The following is a 21,561-nucleotide window of genomic DNA, read 5'->3' as shown; positions in this document are numbered from 1 at the left end:
ATGCGGGTGGAAAGTGAAGGTGGCGGCAGACATCCCTGCACTTGGGGAAGGGGTCTGTCATTGCAGTTTCCGAGGCTGGTGCTACGGGAACTTTACTCCCTCTGACCAAAGAGGGACAAGGCCAAAGTAAACTTGAGTTTTGCAATCAGATCTTGGTTTTAGGATGATAAGTGGGATTCCTTTACTACAGGGACAGAGAAGAAAGGGCAAGAGTACACACTGGCAGAGTTCAAAGCCCTATTTATTCATGCATTCTTTCATACTTAACATGTGCAATTGATGCTGTATTATACCCTGCCAGGCTTTGTGCCAGGTTCCAGGGATTCAGAGGTGAGCAGAGCAAAGTCTCTGTCCTCATGAGACCCATAGTTCTACAGGGAGACAAATAAGTAAAGAGGCAATTACATTTCATTGTGATGGGGACACACCAAGGGCCCCAGGGCACTTACCGAGGCTTAATGGGTGTCAGAGGGCTGAATTTTGTGCCCTGGGTAGGAATCACACCATCACTACTTATTACCTGTGTGGCTCCAGGCAAGTAACTTAGTCACTTGATGCCTGAACTTCCTCTGGAAACAGAGAGAATTTACATCCATTTCTTAAGGTTGTTGTGAGAACTAAATAAGGTAATGCATGTAGAACGCTTATCTCAGTGGCCGGCACACTGGACATGTTCACTAAATAATGGTTTGATGACATCTAGGCAAGGGGAAGGGTTTGTTGGCCCGGGGAACTGCACCTACCATAGCCTAGCTCTGCAGAGCCTAATGTCAGAAGGCACCCCTGCTTCCCTCCCACCCTGGGCTCATAGGTACACTGAGGGCTGTGCTTTCCAGTTTCTTCTGCTTACTGGTCCGAGAACAATAATGGCTGTTTTGCAATTTTGGCTCTTCGTGATACTTTTCCCTCTGCCTTGATGCCTCATATCCTTTTGTCAGCCTAAGGAACATCTACTCACATTATGAAGAAGTAAGTCAAGTACCTTCTCTGTGAAGGCTTTCCCAAACTGAGATCCTCGAACAAAATTGTACTCTCTCCTTTGTCATGTCTCTGTGCCATGGTCACTCACATCTCTATGACAGCATGCTGGGCTGCAGTTACTTGTTCCACTGGACTAAGTGATTCTTGGGGGCAGGAATGGTTTGGTATCATTTGTATGTTCAGTGTCAATCAGAATGTTTGATGGGAACAGCTCAGTCAGTGGTTGTACAAGAAGTGAATGAATGAATGAGTGTTAGGTTAGACTAGAAAACTCAACAGAAAATGGATATGATATCAGCAAAATAGGTCTCTGCCTTCAGAACAGAGCTTGTAGTCTAGAGGGGAAGACAGGTGGTAAACAGGTAACACATCTATAATTAGAGATTGAGAAATGACACAAGTCGGGTCCAGCAGCAGATGCAAGGGGAGCTGGAACAGGGAGAAATGGAGAGTACAAATATCGATGCCCTGAGCAGTGTGCGGTTATCTTTTGGAGGCTGGAGGGGACTGGTCAGGCAGGGAGCCACACCAGTACTCCTCCAAATGGGCCTAGCTAGATAGGTGGATCAAAGGTTAACAGCACGGGAGATGCCAAAAGGTAGTACTGTGAGGAGATCTAAATGGATACTTTGTAGTTCACTTGAAAGCATGGAAAACGGGGGTTGAGGAACCCAAGATTATTTGAGGAGGTGGCACCCACTGAGCTGAAAGACCTGTCTGAGTTGGCTCTAGAACGTTAGTCTGCTTAGACTCCATAAGGAAATATCATAGGCTGTGTGGCTTAAACAACAGACATTTCTTTCTCACAGCTCTGGTGGCTGGACATTCGAGATCAAGGTGCTGGCATCATCAGTTCTTGGTGAGGGCCCACTTCCTGGCTTGCACAAGGCTGCCTTCTCAGTGCGCTTCCATGTCCTTTCTTAGGTACATGTACATGGAGAGAGAGTGAAATCTCTCACATCCTCTTTTGAGAACCTTTATTCCATCATGAGGGTCCTGCTCTCCTGATCTAATCTAAGCCTAATTCCCTATCAAATACCATCACACTGAGGGGTTAGGACTTTAATATGAATTTCTGGGAACACACAAACATTCAGTTCATAATAACCAGGGCCAATAGATATTGGCTTATATACTGCATATATTCACTGAATTTAATTCTCATATAACCTTAACTAGTAGTTGCTATTATAGGACTACTGACGTGGCTCCCTGCCTGAGGTTAAAAGACTCACCTAAGTCACACATCTAACTAAGTGTAAAGCTGGGATTCAAATGTAGGCAGTCTACTTTAAGAGTGTAAGGTCTTAACCGTTGTACACTGTTGCTTCTTTTTTTTTCAGTTTGTGAATTCTTTTTTTTTTTAAGTAAATTTATTAATTTGAATTAGTTTTAAGTATATAGTACATTGGTTAGATCTCCCCAATTGCTCCTTCCCTCCCCTGGCCCTCCACTTAGCCATCATATTAATGCTAGCTAACTGCATTCCCTCTGCCATGCTCCCCATGCCCAACTATCAACTACTAATTTGTACTTCTTTAACCCTTCACCCCGTTCTCCAGCCTCTCAACCTCCCTCCCTTCTGTCTGTCACCAAATCGTCCACTATATTAGTGAGTCTATTTTTGATTAATTTGTTCTTTTTGTTCCTTAGATACCGCATATAAGTGAAATCATATAGTATCTATCTTTCTCTGTCTAACTTATTTCACTCAGCGCAATAACCTCTAGGTCCATCTATGTCATTGCAAATGTTAGGATTTCATTTTTTTAATGGCTGAGTAATATTCCATTGTATATATGGACCATGATTTCTTTATCCAATTATCTGTTGATGGGCATTTAGGTTGCTTCCATATCTTGGCTGTTGTAAATTGTGCTGCCATGAATATTGGAGTGCATAGATCTTTATGAATTATTGTTTTGGTTTTCTTTGGATAAATACCCAGAAGTGCAATTGCTGGATCAAAGAGTATATCCATTTTTAATTTTTTGAGGACCCTTTATACTGTTTTCCATAGCAACTGTACCAAATTGCAATCCCACCAACAATGTATGAGGGTTCCCTTTTCTCCACTTCCTCACCAACACTTGCTGTTTTTTGATTCATTGATGATAACCATTCTGACAGGTGTGAGGTGATATCTCATTGTGGTTTTAATTTGCATTCCTCTGATGATTAGTGACTTTGCGTATCTTTTCATATGTCTATTAGCCATCTGTATTTCTTCTTTGGAGAAGTCTCTGTTCAGGTCTTCTGCTCTTTTTTTAATTGGATTGTTGTTTTTTTGTTGTTGAGTTGTATAAGTTCTTTATAAATTTGGATATTAACTACTTATCAGATGTATCATTAGTGAATATCTTCTCCTAGTTGGTTGTCTTTTTATTTTGTTGATGATTTCCTTTGCTGTACAAAAACACTGTAGCTTCCTAATTAGAAAGTAAACCCTAGTATTATTGGGTATTTGTCTTATGCTAGTTCCTGAGCAAGGAGAAATGCTAGGGATACAAAGATGAATATGACATCATACTTGCAATTTAGACCATTTAGACCTGTAAAAACATGATTTTTTGAAGTCAATCAAAATTTATTGACACTAACAAGAAATTTTCTTTACCTTTCCCTTTAACTGTGATACATCGAATCATAGGCAGAGGGAAGTGTTTTTGCTATTTCAAATGTATCTGATGGCTAAACTGCTCATGAAAAATATGTTTAGGGAATAGTGGGCTGACTCATCAAATGGAAATTTACTATTTCTTTTTCCTAGAGTTTATAATGTTTGAGAATAACTAAATGATGATAACAGTTATCAAAATATATAATACTATCAGGGGGTTCAACCAGAGAGAGCTTTGTGGAAAGAATGAAGCTGTAGCTAGTTAACAAAGAAAAGAAAATAATATACACTCAATTTATATGATATATATTATATGCTGGCAATCACATGTGCTAAGTACTTTACATGTTATAACCGATTTAGTTTTTAAAACAACCCTATAAGGTCAGAGCTGTTATTAACCCCACTTTATAGATGAAGAAACTGAAGCAAAGCGATTAAGTGACTTGTCTAAGGTCATGCCGCTAATTAGTGGTGGAGCTTCAATCTCTCTGGTAGTGTGGCACCCCAGTTAATGCTAGGGAGTGGGAGGTGTGTGTCAGCAGGTGGAATGTGGAATTGTGTGAACTACTGTCTCCAGCTGCTGGCAGCAGACTGCTATATCTCGACTTTAGACCTGGTATCGTCTCTACCAAGTTCCAGAGACTCTGTCCCTTTCCTAAAGTTGCAGAGCAGAGGTGACTGCGGATGTCCCTCAAACTCCATGAACGGTCAAACCCAGCTCCTGTCAATATCCTAAGTTCTGTGTAATGCCTCATTGCTCATCTACTCTCACATAAGAGACCTGCCAGAATCCTGCAGCTCTAGGTTCACAGTAGAAATGTTATATAAACACTATTTCTACCAATAGTAATAGGGAGTGGATTTTGAAAGTTTTTTTTTTATTATTTCTTAGGAATGAGGGTACTTAAAGAATCCATGAATTATTGTGCAAGTTATTTGGGAGGAGCAGTCAATGAAGTGATTTTAATTACTTAGTAGCAGAAGTTAGAAATGTGGGAAAACTGTAAGAGAGAACCTTCTCCGTTGGTGGGTACCACCTGAGCTGGGCCCCAAGATCCTATGTTCTCTTTTTAAGGGTTTCGTCCCTCCAGCCCTTGGGTCCCTATATCATTCAGCCAGCCTGTGTTTCAGTCTCTATTTTTCCCACAAAATCCCTCCGACTTGGGCTTCTCTGATTTTTTCACTGTGTGTTGAAGAAAGTTGTAGCTGCAGGGCAGGGTCGAAGTTTGTAAGTGCACCTTGTTCTTTACCTGCAGAGAAGTGAGAATTGAGAAAGCATTCTTAAAGAGGTACTAGAAATGGAAAAAGAAGGACAGATGGGAGAGGCGGGAGGAGAGGAAGTAGGGAGAAGATGATATCCATTGAATGCATGCACATCACTTCATTTACTTATTATTAAAACCACCCCTGTGTTGTGGTCTTATTCCAGTTGTACAGATGATGAAATAGGTTCAGAAGAGTTAAGTAACTTGTTCAAGGTCACGAAGCGTTAAATAGCAGAGGTGGGATTCAAACCAAGTCTTCCTATTTGACCCCAGCTATCTTCCCCTGTCATGGGGTTGGTATGATTGGGCACCACAGGAGCAAGGTCACATGCCAGGACAACCAGGAGGAAAATACAAGAAACAGGAAAAGGCGAGAGGTGGCTGCTGCTGGGGCTGGGCAGTGGGTTATTTCAGATATCCATTAGATTGGGTGGGAGAACAGGATTGGAATGATAGATTTGGTGCATATCTAGTTGAAGGGAATCATTTAACCGCAGTAGTGAGTGCATTCCGAGGACAACCCTGAGGAGAGAGGGCTGGGTTGGGCTGAGGGGTTGAGTCTAGAAGAGCCACAACTAATCTCGAATTCTTTAATAACTTTTATATCATGTAGCCTGTTTTTCTTATAGTCTTCTGGTGATTCACCTGAGGAGCAAATATGAAAGAAAATACATATTATATATGAAGATGTTAAGGGTGGGGACAATGAAATGACCTGCATAAAGTCATCTGGTTTATTTGTAGTAGAGCTATAAAAAAAAAAAAAAAAAAAAAAAAAAAAGCTGTTTCCCTGACTCTTCTACTTTTAGTAAGGCTTTTTTCAGCTCCCTGAAAAGCAGACCACACCCTATAAAACAGCCTGTTTGTGGAATTAGTTTCCATTTTTATACATGTAAAGCACAGTAACAGTTAAAATACCCAGTGAACAAGAATGCTCACTGTTTTCCTCCAAAAGAAATTAGTAGAAATAATCAGTTCAAAGGGAATGTTAGTCTGGTCTGTGAACTGTTACGCTCAATTTTAATCATTCAGAAACATATCTTGATGCATCCTAACTTAGAGGATATTTTGGATCATGTATATTAAAAAATTTTTTTAAATAGATAACTTTTAATCAGTTGCAGTTGTGAAGAATTTCTAGACCTCTAAGGGAATTAACCCAATAAAAGCATATTTCTAAAGAATTTCTAGAGTTATAAAGAAAATTCCATATAAGTACGTATCTAAATATGGTATTTTGACATTTTTTATTGGTATTTTTCTTATGTACTGTTATGAGAGAGTTCACACAAAGAAGACAGATTTTAAGAAATGAATACATAAATAGAATGAATAACTATTTATGGAAGAAAAACAAATTTTTTTCTAAATATTTGTTCAGGCAGACTACATTTCCTAGTGAAAGACCCAATTTTTAATTTTGTATGAGCTCATCATAGATAGCAATCATTTTGTAAGAGTGTGTGTTAAATGTACCAAAAATTCCTATAGAAATGGAACTTTAAAACATTCCATTTACAAAGCACTGTGTCACTTTCACTGTAGTAAAACAGCTTCCAAATGGGCGAGTTTAACTGGATATATTTTTTTTTAGCTCAGGCTTCATTTCTTATTTCAGAGGGTTGTATAGTAGTTTTTATCATGCGTCATTAGAAATATAATTTGTTAGAACAAAGACTGTTGTGTAAGTATAATTACATCTTCCTGTATGATTAAACGAGGGCTGTATTGGACCTTTTTTCAGTGGTGGCAGCTGTAGCCAACCAAGTTCAGCCCATAAAAGAATTCCTGTGACTAACTGGTACTAATTGTTTGCAGAACAATCAATGGTAGTAATATTCATGAATACTATGGAAATGAAATATTCCAAGTCCAAATGGTTTATCCCTTGTTTTCACCATTTATTGTGGTCAGATTATTTGTATAACCAGGCCAAGTGAAGTGGGAGCTGGTAGTCTTTTGTTGTTATTGGAAGACAACTTAGCATTCATCTGTTTGGCCTTTTCATCTTATGAATGGAGAAATTGTGGCTTAGGGAGCAGTTAAAGGGTTAAGCTACTGGGTTTCAAGCTGTTTTGCTCACACATTCCTACTTTTAAGCATACCCTATAATATATATGAGTACATTAATTTGTAAGTGATACAACTTAGTGTAATTTGAAATATATTGTCAAAATAAACATGAGTATTTAAAGACATAAATACTCAAACTAAATTTGTAATGGATAAAAGAAAAAAAGGAAATAGATGGTTTAATATTTTCTTCCCACACTTCAAAGATTGTTCTGTGCTCTGCACTTCAGAAACCACTGATTTAGGTCATTCAGATTAAAAAAGAAAAAAAAATGAAAAGAAAGAGGAACTTGTGATCGAGGAAAGAGAGAATCTGTAGAAGAAAGTTCAAGATTTTGGGAGTTGGGGAAGCATTTGGGATACTCACTGTAGATATCTAGGTTAATCAGAATTATTCTATGACTTCTCCTATTTTACTTCCTCTTAAATATGAATGAATTTAGGCAAGGAACAGCATGACTGCTATAGCATATCAAATAGAAAAAAAATTGCTTGAAGAAGACGTCAAGGAGGTATATAAGTCAGAACTCCATCAGAGTGACAGAAACTCAGCTAAAACTAAATTTCACAAAAGTCAATTTATTAGCTTTAATAAAAGTGTACCTGGGATCTCCTGGGATGACAGTGGCCTTTAGGCATAGCTGGGCCCAGAAACTCAAATGATGTCATCACATTTTCATTGGTACTAGTTTTTCTCAACTACCAGTGATGAGCCCTCTCCATGTGGTATGTACTATGACTGCCAACCGCCCTAACTTCTGTCAGCCCTGGTTAGCAACTCCAATAAGAGGGCATTTCTTTTGTATTTTTGTCCCGGGAAAGACTGGTCAACCCATTCTAGGTCATGTGTACATGACCCATCAGGTGGGCCACTATGATGGACTATCCACCTTTACTTCATGGAAAGAGGGCAAGAAAGGTCCTCAAAACTGAGAGGGGAAACACTTACAAAAAAAGGAGAGGAGGTAGATTCTGCACATCATCACAGTGTATTTTCATGCTAGCAAAAGTCACCCATGTTGGGTTCTAGAGGTATTTAAAACAACATTAAAAAAAAAAACAAAACAGAATTGGTACTCAGTTAATTAATCTTTGTTATTGCCTCAAGCATAGGGGTTATAACATTTAAAAATGCATTGCTGTAAGATGACAAGTGGAACCTCCTTCATTTGTCAAAGTGCAGCCTTTAGAGAGAGATTTTTGTAGAAGGAGGAAATCTGCTTCTGATTTTAGTTCATCCAGAGGCATACAGGCTTTTTGGACCAATTATTTTCAGACCTTGAAATAAATCACCTCCTGCGCCATTAGTACTTGAAGGATTATCGGCCTCAAAGATTTATGTGCGGATTAATTGGGGAGTGTACCTTAGATTGCTGTGTTTAGAACCACTGTCATCCTGCAAATCATTTTCATTAGTGCTTTATTCAAAATTCTTAAGCCTTATGTAATACTGACGTTGCTGGAAAATCTGAAGGAGCCTTTTTTCTTTATTTGTGGTTTGGCCTCAGCCTGGCCCCCACCCTTACCCCCAACCTAGAGTTTAATAGCTCTGGCTAGGGATTCACAGAGCATCTAAAAGCGCAGCAGCTTCCAGCTTCCACTATTGTAGATTACTTCAGTTGCTTCATCTGAATAGTGGCCGAAATTTGCATGACCTTGTACTGAGAGAGAGAGAGAGAGAGAGAGAGAGAGAGAGAGAGAGAGAGAGAGAGAGAGAGAGAGAGAGAGAGAGAGGAGATGAGGTACAAGAAATACATGGCTATTCTGGAAGCAGCCGTTGGTATCACCCCTCTCAACAAAAGAGAACTTCTACCTGAGAGCAGAAGACATGTGAACCTTTGGCAGCACCCCGGGTAAGCAGAAGAGGCCAGAAGATGCTCGGTGGGTGTTTGGGGGCCTAGATGGAGAAAAGGGTCATCTCTGTACAAGGGCAGTAAACGTTGGGTTCTTCATTGAGAATTTGGGAGGATATGGCATTTTCATACTGATTTAAAATTCCAGTAATGAAATTAATGGTGATATTACTCAAAATTCCTGGTCTAGCAGCCAAGAAGATGAAATCTAGAGCTGATTTTTACATTCAGAGATTTTAATTGTGAAATATTTTAACATGGTCTAGCAATGTAGCAGTTCTTAAAGATATATAGTAAAATGTGCCTTATTTTTTTTCTACAATGCAAGTGAATATTTTTCTGACTAAAGTGTATGTGTAGACTATTTCAGATAAATACTTTAACAATGGTTACTTCACATCTTTTTCTAAAGCCTCATTCCGCTGATTTACCCTATTGAAGAAGGGTTTAGACATTCTTTTCTGAGTAGTTGGAGTCCTCAATCCTGAATTTTTTTTCTCTGAAGTCTCTCTTTTATGTCTTTTACTAATTGAGGAGAAGCTTAATTTAAGGTGCCTGTGTGGTAGATATTATTTTTAGGGACCGAATTTAACTTTTAAATGGAATGAACCACATATTGGTACTCATTCAAGGATCAACTCAAGGTATCTACGTAGCTAATATTTCTTTTTAAAAAGAAGAAACTCACTAGCTTATTTTTTTAATCATATAAGCAGTTTACTTTATGGAAGATTTAGAAAATATAGAAAAATAAAGGGGAAGGAAATCACCCATAGTCTCATCTCCTTAAGAGAATTATAATAATTATTTAGGTTAGTAGTTCTCAATTGGGGCAGAGAGAGGGCAGGAGTGGGCTGGAAGGATTTGTCCCCAGGGGACATTCGGCAATGTCTGGAAACATTTTTGTTACAGGGCAGGGGTAGGTTGCTACTGGTATATAGTGGATAGAAACCAGAGATGCTGTCCAGCATCTTACACTGGACAGGGCAGTCTCCTACAACAAAGAATTATGGCCCAAAATGTCAGTAGTTCCACTAGTGAGATGTGATTTTGGTAGATCTTCCTGTCTGTGAAAGCTAGTTTATATTAGAAATAAATGAGATATTTCTTTTGGAAATTTTAGATGCTTTAAAATGGAATCCTGAGATAGCTTTATTGCTGCTATTATTATTATTAAAAAAAATTTTTTTTATTCTCTTGAAAAGTAAAAGGGAGTGTTTATATGTGTGGAAGGGGTAAGGGGCATATGATGACTCTAGAACTAGTGTCCATGTAGATTAATATTCTTTATTGGGGGCAATGGAAAACATTGTAATGACCAAATTATGAGTCTATCCCCTAGAGAATGAAGATACTGTAATTTGTACCTTTGCCCTAGAATGATGGAAATGTAGAGTTCATGAACCTTTTGTCAGGGATGGTAAACAGGTTTCATATGGCACACCAAAACCAGTCGATGGGTGTGTCAAGTTAAGGAGGACCCCCAAGGCCAACTCTGAATTTAGCAGGAAGGGAATATCATGATTGATGAGGGATGTTTGTTCAGGACATATAATTGGAGAATTGGGGAGCTGCAGCATATGATCTGTATATTTACCATTCCTTAATGCTTGTTTAGTCTTCGAATTTTACAAGTGGGAAACTCAGCCTCATTTGAGTCGTGGTTGGGGGCTTGGCCCTCAGACCACAAATGGATATTTTTACTTTCTGGCTCAGGGTCATTCATTAAGGGATTCATGATGAACAAACTTACATGATTCAGATGTGTGAATTGATTGCCAAATTATTCATTTCTTTTTGGAGATAACTTTGTCCAACAACTGGAAGGAGTAAGTACCCTAAATAGAACCATCTCTGCTTTATTTCATTTCCCTGAGTCAAGCCAAACAGAAGTCAAGTTATTCATTCCAGCATGCTTCCTTAGTAAGGGAAGGTGAATGTTTCTCTCTCTTTTTTTTATAGAGCACGTTCTTTTAAGCCTGATTTAGTAGCACTGTCACAGAACAAGGTCTTCCTTGTAACTGTAATAATTTGAGTACACATGGACAAAGCATGGTTTTGCTGATCCTCTTTTTTTGTTTGTGACTCCCCTGTCACCTGACACAGCCTTCCTTTGGATGTACTAATATCGTTTACTAAGTTTGTAGTAAACACTCCTTTTTGGGTATGCTAGGAGGGGGTTATCTTCTGATTAATTTTGATTAATTCTAATTCAGAGAAACCTTGATGTCTTAGTTCTCAAATTTTAATGTGCATATGAATCACTATTAAAATTCTGATTTCGTAGTTATAGTGTGGTCTGAGAGAGCATTTTAATAAGCTTCTGGGTGATGCTGTCAGCTCAGCTGATGCCCAAGAGGTGGTCCAGAGGATGCTGATGGTTCTGTCTGTGAACCATACTTTGAAGAGTGAGCATCTAGAGAAGTGCTTTCCATCATAGCTTACTTGCTTTCTCTAGTCCTTGAACTTTCTGATCTTTCTAAGGACTTTTAGTCCAATACCTTCCCTCCCTGTAGTTAGTTGTAAGAGATCTCAGTGGGAGAAACCTCGGTGGTAAGAAGTTAGGTGGTTGGCTATGCTTCTGCAGAGGGAAATTTGCCCATGAATATTCTGCCCAGAGATTTCTTTTGGGCTGGTGGACTAACTAGTGAGGCCAGTATCTCTTACAAGAATTGTGTCCTTGTCATTTTTTTCAAGAAGTATTCCAATCACTACAATATACTGTAAGTCCTCACTTAACGTCTTTGATAGATTTTTGGAAACTGCAGCTTTAAGTGAAATGATATAATGAAACCAATTTTATGATAGTCTAACTGATATAAACAAGAGTTAAGTCTATGGCATATTTCTGGTGGCAAAAACATAATCAAACTTCTAAATAAAAACCCAAAACACTTCTAATATTAAATACTTCTCATATTAAATATTGAAATAAATCTGAGCTGTACATACATTAAAGAAAGATTTTGAAAAACAAGATAATTATTTTCCAACCTGCTGATTCCAGTTCAGGGGCATGGGTGGTGGAGCCTTTCCCCGCAGCTCAGGGCCCAAGGTGGGACCCACCCTCAGCAGGACACCCTTCCCTTGCAGGGTGCACTCACAGACGCCCACACTCACTCAGACTGGGACAGTGTAGACATGCCGGTTCACCTCACATACACATCTGTGGGATGTATGAGGAAATGGGAGGAAACTAGAGTCCAGAAAAAACCACGTAGGCGTGGTGAGGTTGTGCAAACTCTACAACAGTAACCCTGGCTGGGAATCGATTTTTTTTTTTTCTTATCAATGTTATAACAAAATGACATTGAAAGAAAAGATGTGATTCAAGGACCTGCTGTATTTGTAATACTGTGCAGTATTCAAGAAGCTGCTTTTATGTTTTAAAGTATAATTGGAAGTCAGGTCATGGAATTCATTCACCACTAGCTCCCTCCTCCTTTTAGTACTTTTTCTTGCTACTCTGTAAACAGAGTGATGATGCTTGGCATTCTGCTCTGCAAACTGTAAAGTCATATGATAGTCCCAAACCACCAGCTACCCACCAATTGACTGGGTGTTGCAAGTTCATCGAAGCACAGATTAGAGGATTTATATGTGTGCATATTTATCCCACTGCCCAGTACATAGTAGGTGCTCAGTAAATTTTGTACATGCTTATTCACTTAGTTTCAGTGTAGTCAATCCAGGCAAAGAAAAAAAATACGAAAAAGGAACTGACAACCAAACACAAAAATACTGAGCCGCCTATGGATTTTCTTTGTACAGCTCTTACTCATGTTACCTGATGATAATTTTATGTATTTGTTAATATTATTGAAAACCAAGAGTACCACTGAGTTCTTTCTGCCAAGTTTTTTTCTTAATTGAAAGGTGGCTTTAGTCAAGAATGGTGTACATTAGAAATAGCTATTGTTATTGATAATTCCTATACATGTCATAAACCTTGGGTCTATAAAAGAAAATTAAAATCAGGGTGTCATACAAATGCAGAAAACTGATTTAATTCAAAGGCAAGCCTGTTTAATAAAAGAAGCAAGCTCTCTTTGGAGCTGATACCTTTAGAAAATTTTCATATTAAGGTCAAAGCGTAACCAAACCCATTCTTGATTTGCTGGCCATTTATCTTTGGAAATAATAATATAAACCATGTATGGGCTGGGCTCTAATCCTGTTGCTTGCTTTGTAGGATGTCCAGATGGCCTCGCTTTAGCCAGTGCCTATATTTCCTGCTGATCCTTGGAGAAGGGAAATGTGTCTCCTGCCTGTACAAATAAAATTGACACTATCTTTTATTTTCCTTTTATTGTGTAGGGAGTGTTTTGCACACATGCCACAATATCACTTTGTCTAGCAAACAGAAGAGTGTGTCCAGAACTGGTGAGAGGCCACATTCTTCCTCCCACTAGAAGTTCTCTGTGGCTGCCCTGTGTGAAGCTGTTAGGGCCCAGGCCCAGCCCTCAAGTGAGCTTGTCTCCTTGTACTATAGGCACATGAAGAATTAATAAAAATGTCCAGAGGGGCTATTTCTTGGATTTTCTTAGAATAAAGGATAAATAAAAAGGAGAAATATTTGCCATCTTTTCTACTTGTGGGCAACTCACACGTATAAAAATAAAGATGAACCAGTTTTACAAATGCTGTGAAAAATGAATTCCCTGTTAGTTTAAAATGTTTCCTCTATTGTATACTTTCTCATGGTAAAGCATACAATTTAAAAAAAGTTTTCTCTAAATGTTTCCCCACTTGCTGAGTGATTCTTTTCAACTGGCAAAGTGAATTCTTAAATCTTAATTCTTGGGATGACTCTCAGATGGATTGATGATGCCAGACTTTACCTGGTTACTCATATTCTCCAACTTTTGAAGACAGAAAATGTTAGGGGAAGCAATTTCATTTCTACAAGTAGATCTGAGAAAAATGAAAACTATGACCGCATAAACACTGGTTGCATGCGTGTTCATAATAGCCAAACAGTGGAAACAACCCAAATGTCCATCAGCTGATAAAGAGATAAGTAACATATGGTATATCTGTATAGTGGAACATTATTCGGCTATAGAAGGGAACAAAGTTCTGATACATGCTACAACATTGGCGAAACTTGAAAACATTATATTAAGTGAAAGAAGGCTGTCACAAAAGGTCACATATTGCATGAGTTCGTTTGTATGAAGTCTCCAGAAGAGGTAAATCTGTAGGGACAAAAATTAGATTTGTGGTTGCCTAGGGTAGGGGTCCACAATCCCTGGGCCATGGACAGGTACCAGTCCCTGGCCTGTTAGGAACTGGGCCACACACATAGCAGGAGATGAAGCCATCGACGTTTCATCTGTATTTGCAACCACTCCCCAGCGCTATCATCGTCTCAGCTCCACCTCAGATCGTCAGGCATTCGATTCTCATAGGAGCACCGGTCCCTGGTGCTAAAAAGGTTGAGGACCGCTGGCCTAGGACAAGGGTGTGATGAGGGAAGAGAACTGGAAAACGGCAGGTGGTATCTAAGGGGTGCAGTTTCTTTTTTGAAGTAATGAAACTTTTAAAATAGATTGTGGTGATAGTTATACAATCGTGTATGTACCAAAAGCCATGATATAAAGGGGTGAATTGTATACTCGGTGAACTTAAGTGCATTTCTCAGGACCTTACCATGCTGGGAATGACCGCGTTGGAGTTTTAACAACACCATCTTTTTCAGGGTACGGAGCGCCACATTGCTGTCATCTCCTTGTGAGTGGGATTGGCGCCCTAGCTATACCTCCTGGCACCAGCGCTCCACGAAACACAGGCTTGTGCCGGCAGACGGTCAGGTACTTGCTTTTTTTGTCTCTCATCGACCTAGTTACTGGCTCTCCTCCCGCAAAAGTTTGATGTAAATTATTTCATATCCTTGAGGTCATCAAGGCTACCATTTTCACTGTTGCTGATAGGAAAATTCTTTGATGTCAAAGAAAATTTAATTGTAACGTCCTATTTACCAAAGAACAGAAACATCTTACCTGAGTTTATGGTCTGAACTGCTAGGTTTAACTTTGGGTAAATGCTAACTGAGTTTCTTTCTGACTAAAGCATATAAATCCTACTCTCATAGTTCAGAATAAATGCCTAGCAAGGTGTTTTGGTGTCTCTGGTTATAAGTCATTCTGGTAGATGACTTTTTTCCATTATTTTTGAGGTTGCAGAATTATATAAAAGACATCAGTCACACTGGCTTCTAAAGATTAATTATGTACAAGCTTTTAGTGGAAGATTAAGAATATTATGTATTTACTGGTTTGGTTCTAAGTACGAATTAAATGAGATTTACAAGGCATTAAATTTTATTTTGACAGATGCTGGGATGTATTTCTTCTTAGTTACACTTTAACTCTTGGTCATAGGCCAACTCCTGGCTGGCTGGAATGGGGTTGAAGTTTTTTTTTTTCATTTGCTTGTATCATAATTTCTGTCTTTTCAAGCTTGCAGCCCTTGCTGGGGTAGATTCCAGCTACATGTCAGGGTTGGGGTTTAGTGGAGTGTGAACAGCACACAGCTGTTCAAATCCCAGTGCTCCTAATTCTTGGGCACCTATTTTGATGTCTCTGAGCCCAAGATTCTTCATTTGTGAAAAAAGAGTGTTAACATGAAGCTAAATGAGTTCATACATAGCAAGCACTGGGTACATCCAAGGCCTTTCCTGGAGTCTAGTCAACCAAATGGGGACATTTGAATGGGGAAGTCCTCAGTTTCCACTGACCGACAGGGCTAGGAATGGGCTTTTTTTATGAGATGTTCTCTATGGAGCTCTCTATGGAGTTCCAAACATGAGAAGGCAGATACTTGCCCAGACTCCAGAAATGGTTTTACTGAAAGTAGATTTCTAGGTAGGATGTGTCGATTGAGTCAAATGAGTTGGAGGGACGACATGGAGTACTGCAAAAGGGGGTTAGAGCTGGCGTTGTCTGTTGGATGGAGGCTGTTTCTGACTCAAGCGAAGTCTCTGCTGATAAATTCTTCCCTGGTTCTGATTTCTTACACCAGCGACCACACGTTCTTCGCCCTTTGAAATCAGTTTGGCTTCCCAAGTCAAATCCTTACTCCAAAGCTTTTTCATATGTGTAAACACTTAAGGGTGGCTTTCCAAGATAAATTAGCCTCAGGCGAGCTTGGGTGGTGAGGATTTTTCCCAGAGCATCTCACATCACCCTAGTTTCAGATCCAGCAGACGTTTATTAAGAGCCTTTTATTTGCTATGGACAAGATGCTTTCGCCCATATCGTTTATCCTCAGAATAACCCTGAGAGACAAGTATTACCTTTTGCAAATAAGGAAAGTGAGATTTGAAATGATTTCCCCAAGATAACAGTGTCCCTCGCTCCCATTGTGCCAGCTGGTTTCTATACTAACTCTGTAGAGCTTGAATACTGAACTCCTAAACCCAGATAGTAAACAGGGTTTTCTCAAGACCCAGTTCTCATCAATTGGCAGTGGTGGCCTGGAGGTAAGGATTCAGAGATGCTGTCCAAGTTTGTTGAGCAAGAATGTTGAGATCCATTAGTAATGTCTGGCATGGGTATAGGGAGGGTGCCTGTAGAACCTGCCCTTGACCTGAGGTTTCTGATCATCAGCCCTACCCGTTCTTCCATACTTTATAATCTTAGAGCTTACAGAGCACTTGTTTGCCTGGTGCTTCTTTCTTGATACTTTAAGGTGCTTTGGTGATAACTTTTCTGACATGGCAAAATCATCTTTGCATCTTTGCCTTTGGGAAAGATGCTAAGAGTCTGGGCAGAGCCTCACTTCCTAAACATGGATTCTCATTGTTAGGCAATTTAGATTCTTTAAAGTTATCACAGAGTCACCCCATAACATGGGCCTACAAAAGTGAGTTGAAAATGAAAGCTTAGAACTTTCATTTCTGTGCACCATTTCTCTGCGGTCCGCTCTCTGCTAGAGGCTCTGGTTTACAGGAATAGTGGCGGAGCTCACGCCAGCAGCCATAACTCATCATATTGAATTGGATAGACCCAAAGCAGTAGTCCCCAGACTTTAGCTGCATCACAATCACCTGGAGGGTTTGTTAAAACACAGATTCCTGCCCCACCCCCACCCCACCCCACCCAGTTTCTACTTCAGTCAGTCTGAGGTGAGGACCAAGAATCTGCATTTCTAACAAGTCCCCACCAAGGTGGTACTTCTGGTTTCAGGACTACACTTTGAGAACCACTAACCTGGAAAGTACTTTTAACAGCTTCTCTAGAGCATGGGCTTGTCTATAAAATGGTGTTTACAGCCAGTTTCTCTACCTATGGTGAAGGGATTCTGGATTCTTCCTCAAACATTTAATGAGCATCTCACACAGCACTGCCTGAGGGAGGTCTAGAAGAATATAAAAGCTCAAAGGAGGGGACTCTAATTTGGAGTCAGTAATTGCATTGCTGTGTGAAAAGGGCTGTACACATTCCTTACAGAGAATGTGAGCAGAAGGCCTGAGGGCAGTAACTAAGAGGGGAGGCCTCAGGGGGAGATGATACCTGAGAGGAAACTGAAGGTTGAAGAGTTGTTGGCCAGGTGAGAAAAGAGGGGAGAAGAAACCTGGAGGAGCAGAGACATAGATGCTATACTAGGCTAGAAGAAAAGTTATTGTGTTCATGGTAAGAATTCCATTGTAACTCCAGTTTGAAGTATCAAGCAAGCTATAGTAATAACAGTGAAAGCTTTATGCTGATTTGGGTGCTATTATAGTTGTAGCTGGCACTGTTCTAAATGTTTTAGCTGGATTGTCTTAATTTAGTTTTCATACCCACCTTCTGAAGTGGAGGTCCAATTACAATGCCAATCTGCATTAGTTATCTAGGGCTGCAGTAAAAAGTACCTCAAACCGGGGAGCTTAAACAATTGAAATTTATTGTCTCACAATTCTGGAGGTTAAAAGTCTGAAATCAAGCTCTTGGCAGGTTTGGTTCCTTCTGAGGGTTACTGAGGGAAGGATGTGTTCCAGGCCTCTCTCCTTGGCTTGGAGATGGCTGTCTTCCTTCTGTGCCTCTGTCTCTATGTCTGAATTTTCCCTTTTTATAAAGACGCTAGTCATACTGGATTAGGGCCTGCCCTAATGACCTCACTTTAACTTGATCACCTCTGTAAAGATTCTGTCTCAAAATAAGGTCACCTTCTGATATACTGTGGGTTAGGACTTCAACATACACATTCTGAGGGGCACACAAGACTACCCAAAACATCGTTTTACAGATGAAGAAATGGAAGTGTAGAGATTTTAGATAAGCTGTGTAAGCCAACAGCCGTTAGGCTGCACCATGTAAACTCGGCCATTTTATAGGTCAAAAACAGACAAATGGTGGCAATGTCATAGGTTAAACTTAAGAAGTAGAAGAACCGAGACTTCTTGAATCCCAGGTCTGTCTGACTTCATAGTTATGCTTTCACCCAGTGCTTTACTGGCTTCTTGCATTTTCTTTGTTTCTGCCATGTTTCCTTGTGGTTTACTGGGAAAAGCAGTGGTGTGGAGATCAGGGTGCCAAATCGCTAGCCTGTTAGGTTCTGGTTCTGGAGTTTCCGAATAAGGTAACTCTTGTATTTCGGTTTTCAATCTTAACTGTTTAAGAAGATTGTGGGAAATTATTAGAGTGTTATGAAACATTTAAAATTCATGAAAGAATGGGCCCTGTTTTTTAAGATGATGTACAGGTTGTTATTGAAATGTTAAATACCTATGAGTATACAGGTTATCTGAGTATAGATACCCTATTCTTAATTTCCTTCTCAAACCAGCCTACATGTTTGTAAACCATGTGTTAGCCCTTACACTTGTGTTATAAGTACATTTACTTGGAATTTTTTTTAGCATATAGGGATTCAAGCAACTTAATTTCCAGCCATAGAGACTTCAGACAAGTACTTTTCGTCAGGACTCATGCAATAATTTCATATTTTCCTAAGTATTTAAAATAAAAGAGCATTGTTTGAAATACTTATCTACAAAGACTTTGTCATCTTAGTAATTCCAGCAAGCTTTCATCATGAGAAATTGATATACCATTTATGTGGAAGAAAAATAAAAATAAGATGGATTTATTCTTACTTCGGCTATTTTAGTTATAGTCTAACATGTTCTCCAAACAGAAATTAGAGTGCATGGTTCACTTACGAAATCAACAAGACAAAGTGTTGGTCACCTGTCCTATCTCCGGAAATCTGAGATGTCTGGACATTTTAAGTACAGTGCACAGATGAGTAATACTCAAAAGCTCCTTCTGAAACATAAATGTAATTATACTTATGCATGTTTAAGAGAATCCAGAACCTAAAAATTAAATGATGACTAGGGGATCGTAAACCCAAAGTCCTCTCTCTCTTACTTTTCACAGCGCCATTTCTTAAAAGGATTCTCTGTGTTTCTTTTCCTTACCACCACGGCTCTTCTCTCCAACACTTTCTCTTCCACCTCTTCCAGCCACTTTGGGGTCTAGTAACAGGTACCCTGTGAGTTAGGCGCTGCTTTGCCTGAGGAAATTTTCGTGGTGTCCAGCTCATCCTGGCCAGGAGTCACAGTCTAATTTGCAATCAGCAGTCACAGTGCTGTATGGCTGCCCGAACTGAGCCCCTGGTGCTGTGGCTGATGGGGAAGCCTGGGGGCAGCTTATTTTATGATTCCCATTTAACCTGATAAAATCGAGGTTAAGAATTTGTAGCTAGCTTCTGGTTAGGAGGGGTGTCTTCGTTGGAGCTCTTGATTTTGGTACTTCATTACATTTTCATCAGTTGAGTGGTTGGTGACAGCAGATTTCAGTTCAGCCCAAAATTTGATTCATTTAGAGGTGATCTGATTGTATAGGGAGATTAGACAAAACACCCTGGACAAGATTTCCCCACCGAATCATAATTATATTTATATTTTTAAAATGTATTGATTTTTGAACACATAATTATTTGATTTTAATTATTAATATTTGACATTGATACTTGTAATACACTTGTTGATATTCAAAAAATCAAAATAATATATGCGTGATTATTTTTACTTCAGCTCTTAAGTCTTGTTGCTAAAAAACTCTGTCAACCCTCTTTGAAAGAGGCTTTATAGTATGTTAAAGGTAAATTTGTCTCTTTTGATGGCCGGAGTCAGCAGAATACATATGGTAAGAAAAAAGGATGCTTTCCCAAGATTTAGAACAAGAATCAAAATATTTTAGCAACTTGGGGATGGTTCCCGCAGAGACAGAACTAGATCAGGGAGAGAGACAATAGGTAAAAATAGTGTCATAGGGAATAATAGCTAAGATTGCTTCTGAAAAAATAATAGATTTAGTGCGATTCAGTGTACAGAATGCAAATCTCAGAGAGCTCTGAATCTCTTGGTAATAAATCTTTATCGATTTGTTTGAAACCTTAGATAATAACTTTGCAGGCAGGAAAAGCTGAAAGCCTCATACATTCTTGAAACTGAATGAAAGATTTCATTCTTACATCCCAGCTTAGCAAAGAATTTGATGTGCCTTCTGTAAACCTGGTTTTATTCATTGTGGCTCCTCACTCTGCTTGCTTATCTTCATTAATCTAAGGGTAGTGGAAATTAGCTTGATTGCAGTCTTATCCTCTGAGAACAGTGCCAGGCAAACTCTCCTAGAAATCGTGGGACACAAAGCCTCAGAGACAAAAATCAGGTGTTCCACTCACACCACTTGTATGATTTATTCAACCTGAAAAGACTAGAGAGAAGCAAGGAGAAAGGGATTAGAACACATTAACATAATTAGGTTGGGATACAAATAGGGTAAGAGGTCTACACTTCTGGAATCCTGTGCTTGCATATGCCCTCTCTCCATGGTGTCGGCTGTCCCCTGTGATGGCGTGGTCACAAAGACCAGAGTTGAAGTTGAACAAGGGATCTCAGCAGACAGAAGGTGTTTGAAGCCAACACATTCTTGCTGTACCAAAGGATTGCCGGGCAAGTGTACCTGGCCAGTAGCTGTTGGTCACCAGCGGGCTGTGTTTTATTTGCATTTTGGCACAGAGTATAAATGGGGCCAGAATTGGACATAATGGGGGTCACCAATAGGTGATAAATTTAGTAAAAGGTGAAAGATTTATACGACCTGAAGAGAAACCAGAGTATAGGTGATAAATTTAGGGATGACATCACTCTCAATCTGGAGGTAACATGAGCTGGGCTTTATTATATATTATTAATATTTTATTAGATACGAAATATTTATTACCAACAATATAAATTATAAGTTATACAATATTTTACATTATGACAGTATATGTTATATCTAAAATTATGAGATATTTGTTAAATTTATTACTATTTAATTAAATTTGATTAGTTAAGATTTAATTTGTCCTTCATTCCCTGCTATTTATAAGTAACACTCTCATTTGCTTCATTCTTTTCATCTATACTTGACATGCGAATGCTCCATTTATTCTGTTTAACACATCTTACAGGTTACTAACTTACTGTCTACATTATATACATCTTATGAATTCTTCCTGAGTCTTATAAGCCACTTGCTTCTTCATTGTCACTGCGAAGTAAATCTTAGGGGTTTCATGCATCTGGTCTTTTTTTCCTTGTACTCTATGCCAATTTTAAAAAGAACTTTATTTTTTTAAATTAATTTTTTATGGTGACATTGGTTAACAAAACCCAATAAGTTTCAGCTGTACACTTTAACACTAGGCATATATATATTTACACTGTGTGTTCACCACCCATAGATTTCTTTCTGTCACCACATATTTGACCCCCTTTTACCCCATC

At 39.1% G+C, this 21,561-nt stretch overlaps 1 protein-coding gene across 4 annotated transcripts in view; it reads left to right on the top strand.

Annotated features, from left to right (window-relative positions):
* The window catches only part of TJP2 (tight junction protein 2), a 102,106-nt gene that overhangs the window by 6,585 nt on the left and 73,960 nt on the right, over positions 1–21,561 (top strand). For 2 of the 4 annotated variants that reach the window (XM_016135539.2, XM_016135535.2), the window contains one exon: positions 14,497–14,608. The exons of the other annotated variants lie outside the window; for them this stretch is intronic. The gene's annotated coding sequence lies outside the window, so the exon portion shown is untranslated. Of the gene's footprint in view, positions 1–14,496; positions 14,609–21,561 lie in introns of those variants that run through there. 4 annotated transcript variants of the gene reach the window in all.

Source organism: Rousettus aegyptiacus, unplaced genomic scaffold, assembly GCF_014176215.1.
Source record: "Rousettus aegyptiacus isolate mRouAeg1 unplaced genomic scaffold, mRouAeg1.p scaffold_m13_p_3, whole genome shotgun sequence".
NCBI lineage: Eukaryota > Metazoa > Chordata > Mammalia > Chiroptera > Pteropodidae > Rousettus > Rousettus aegyptiacus.
This window is presented reverse-complemented; position numbering and strand designations above follow the sequence as displayed.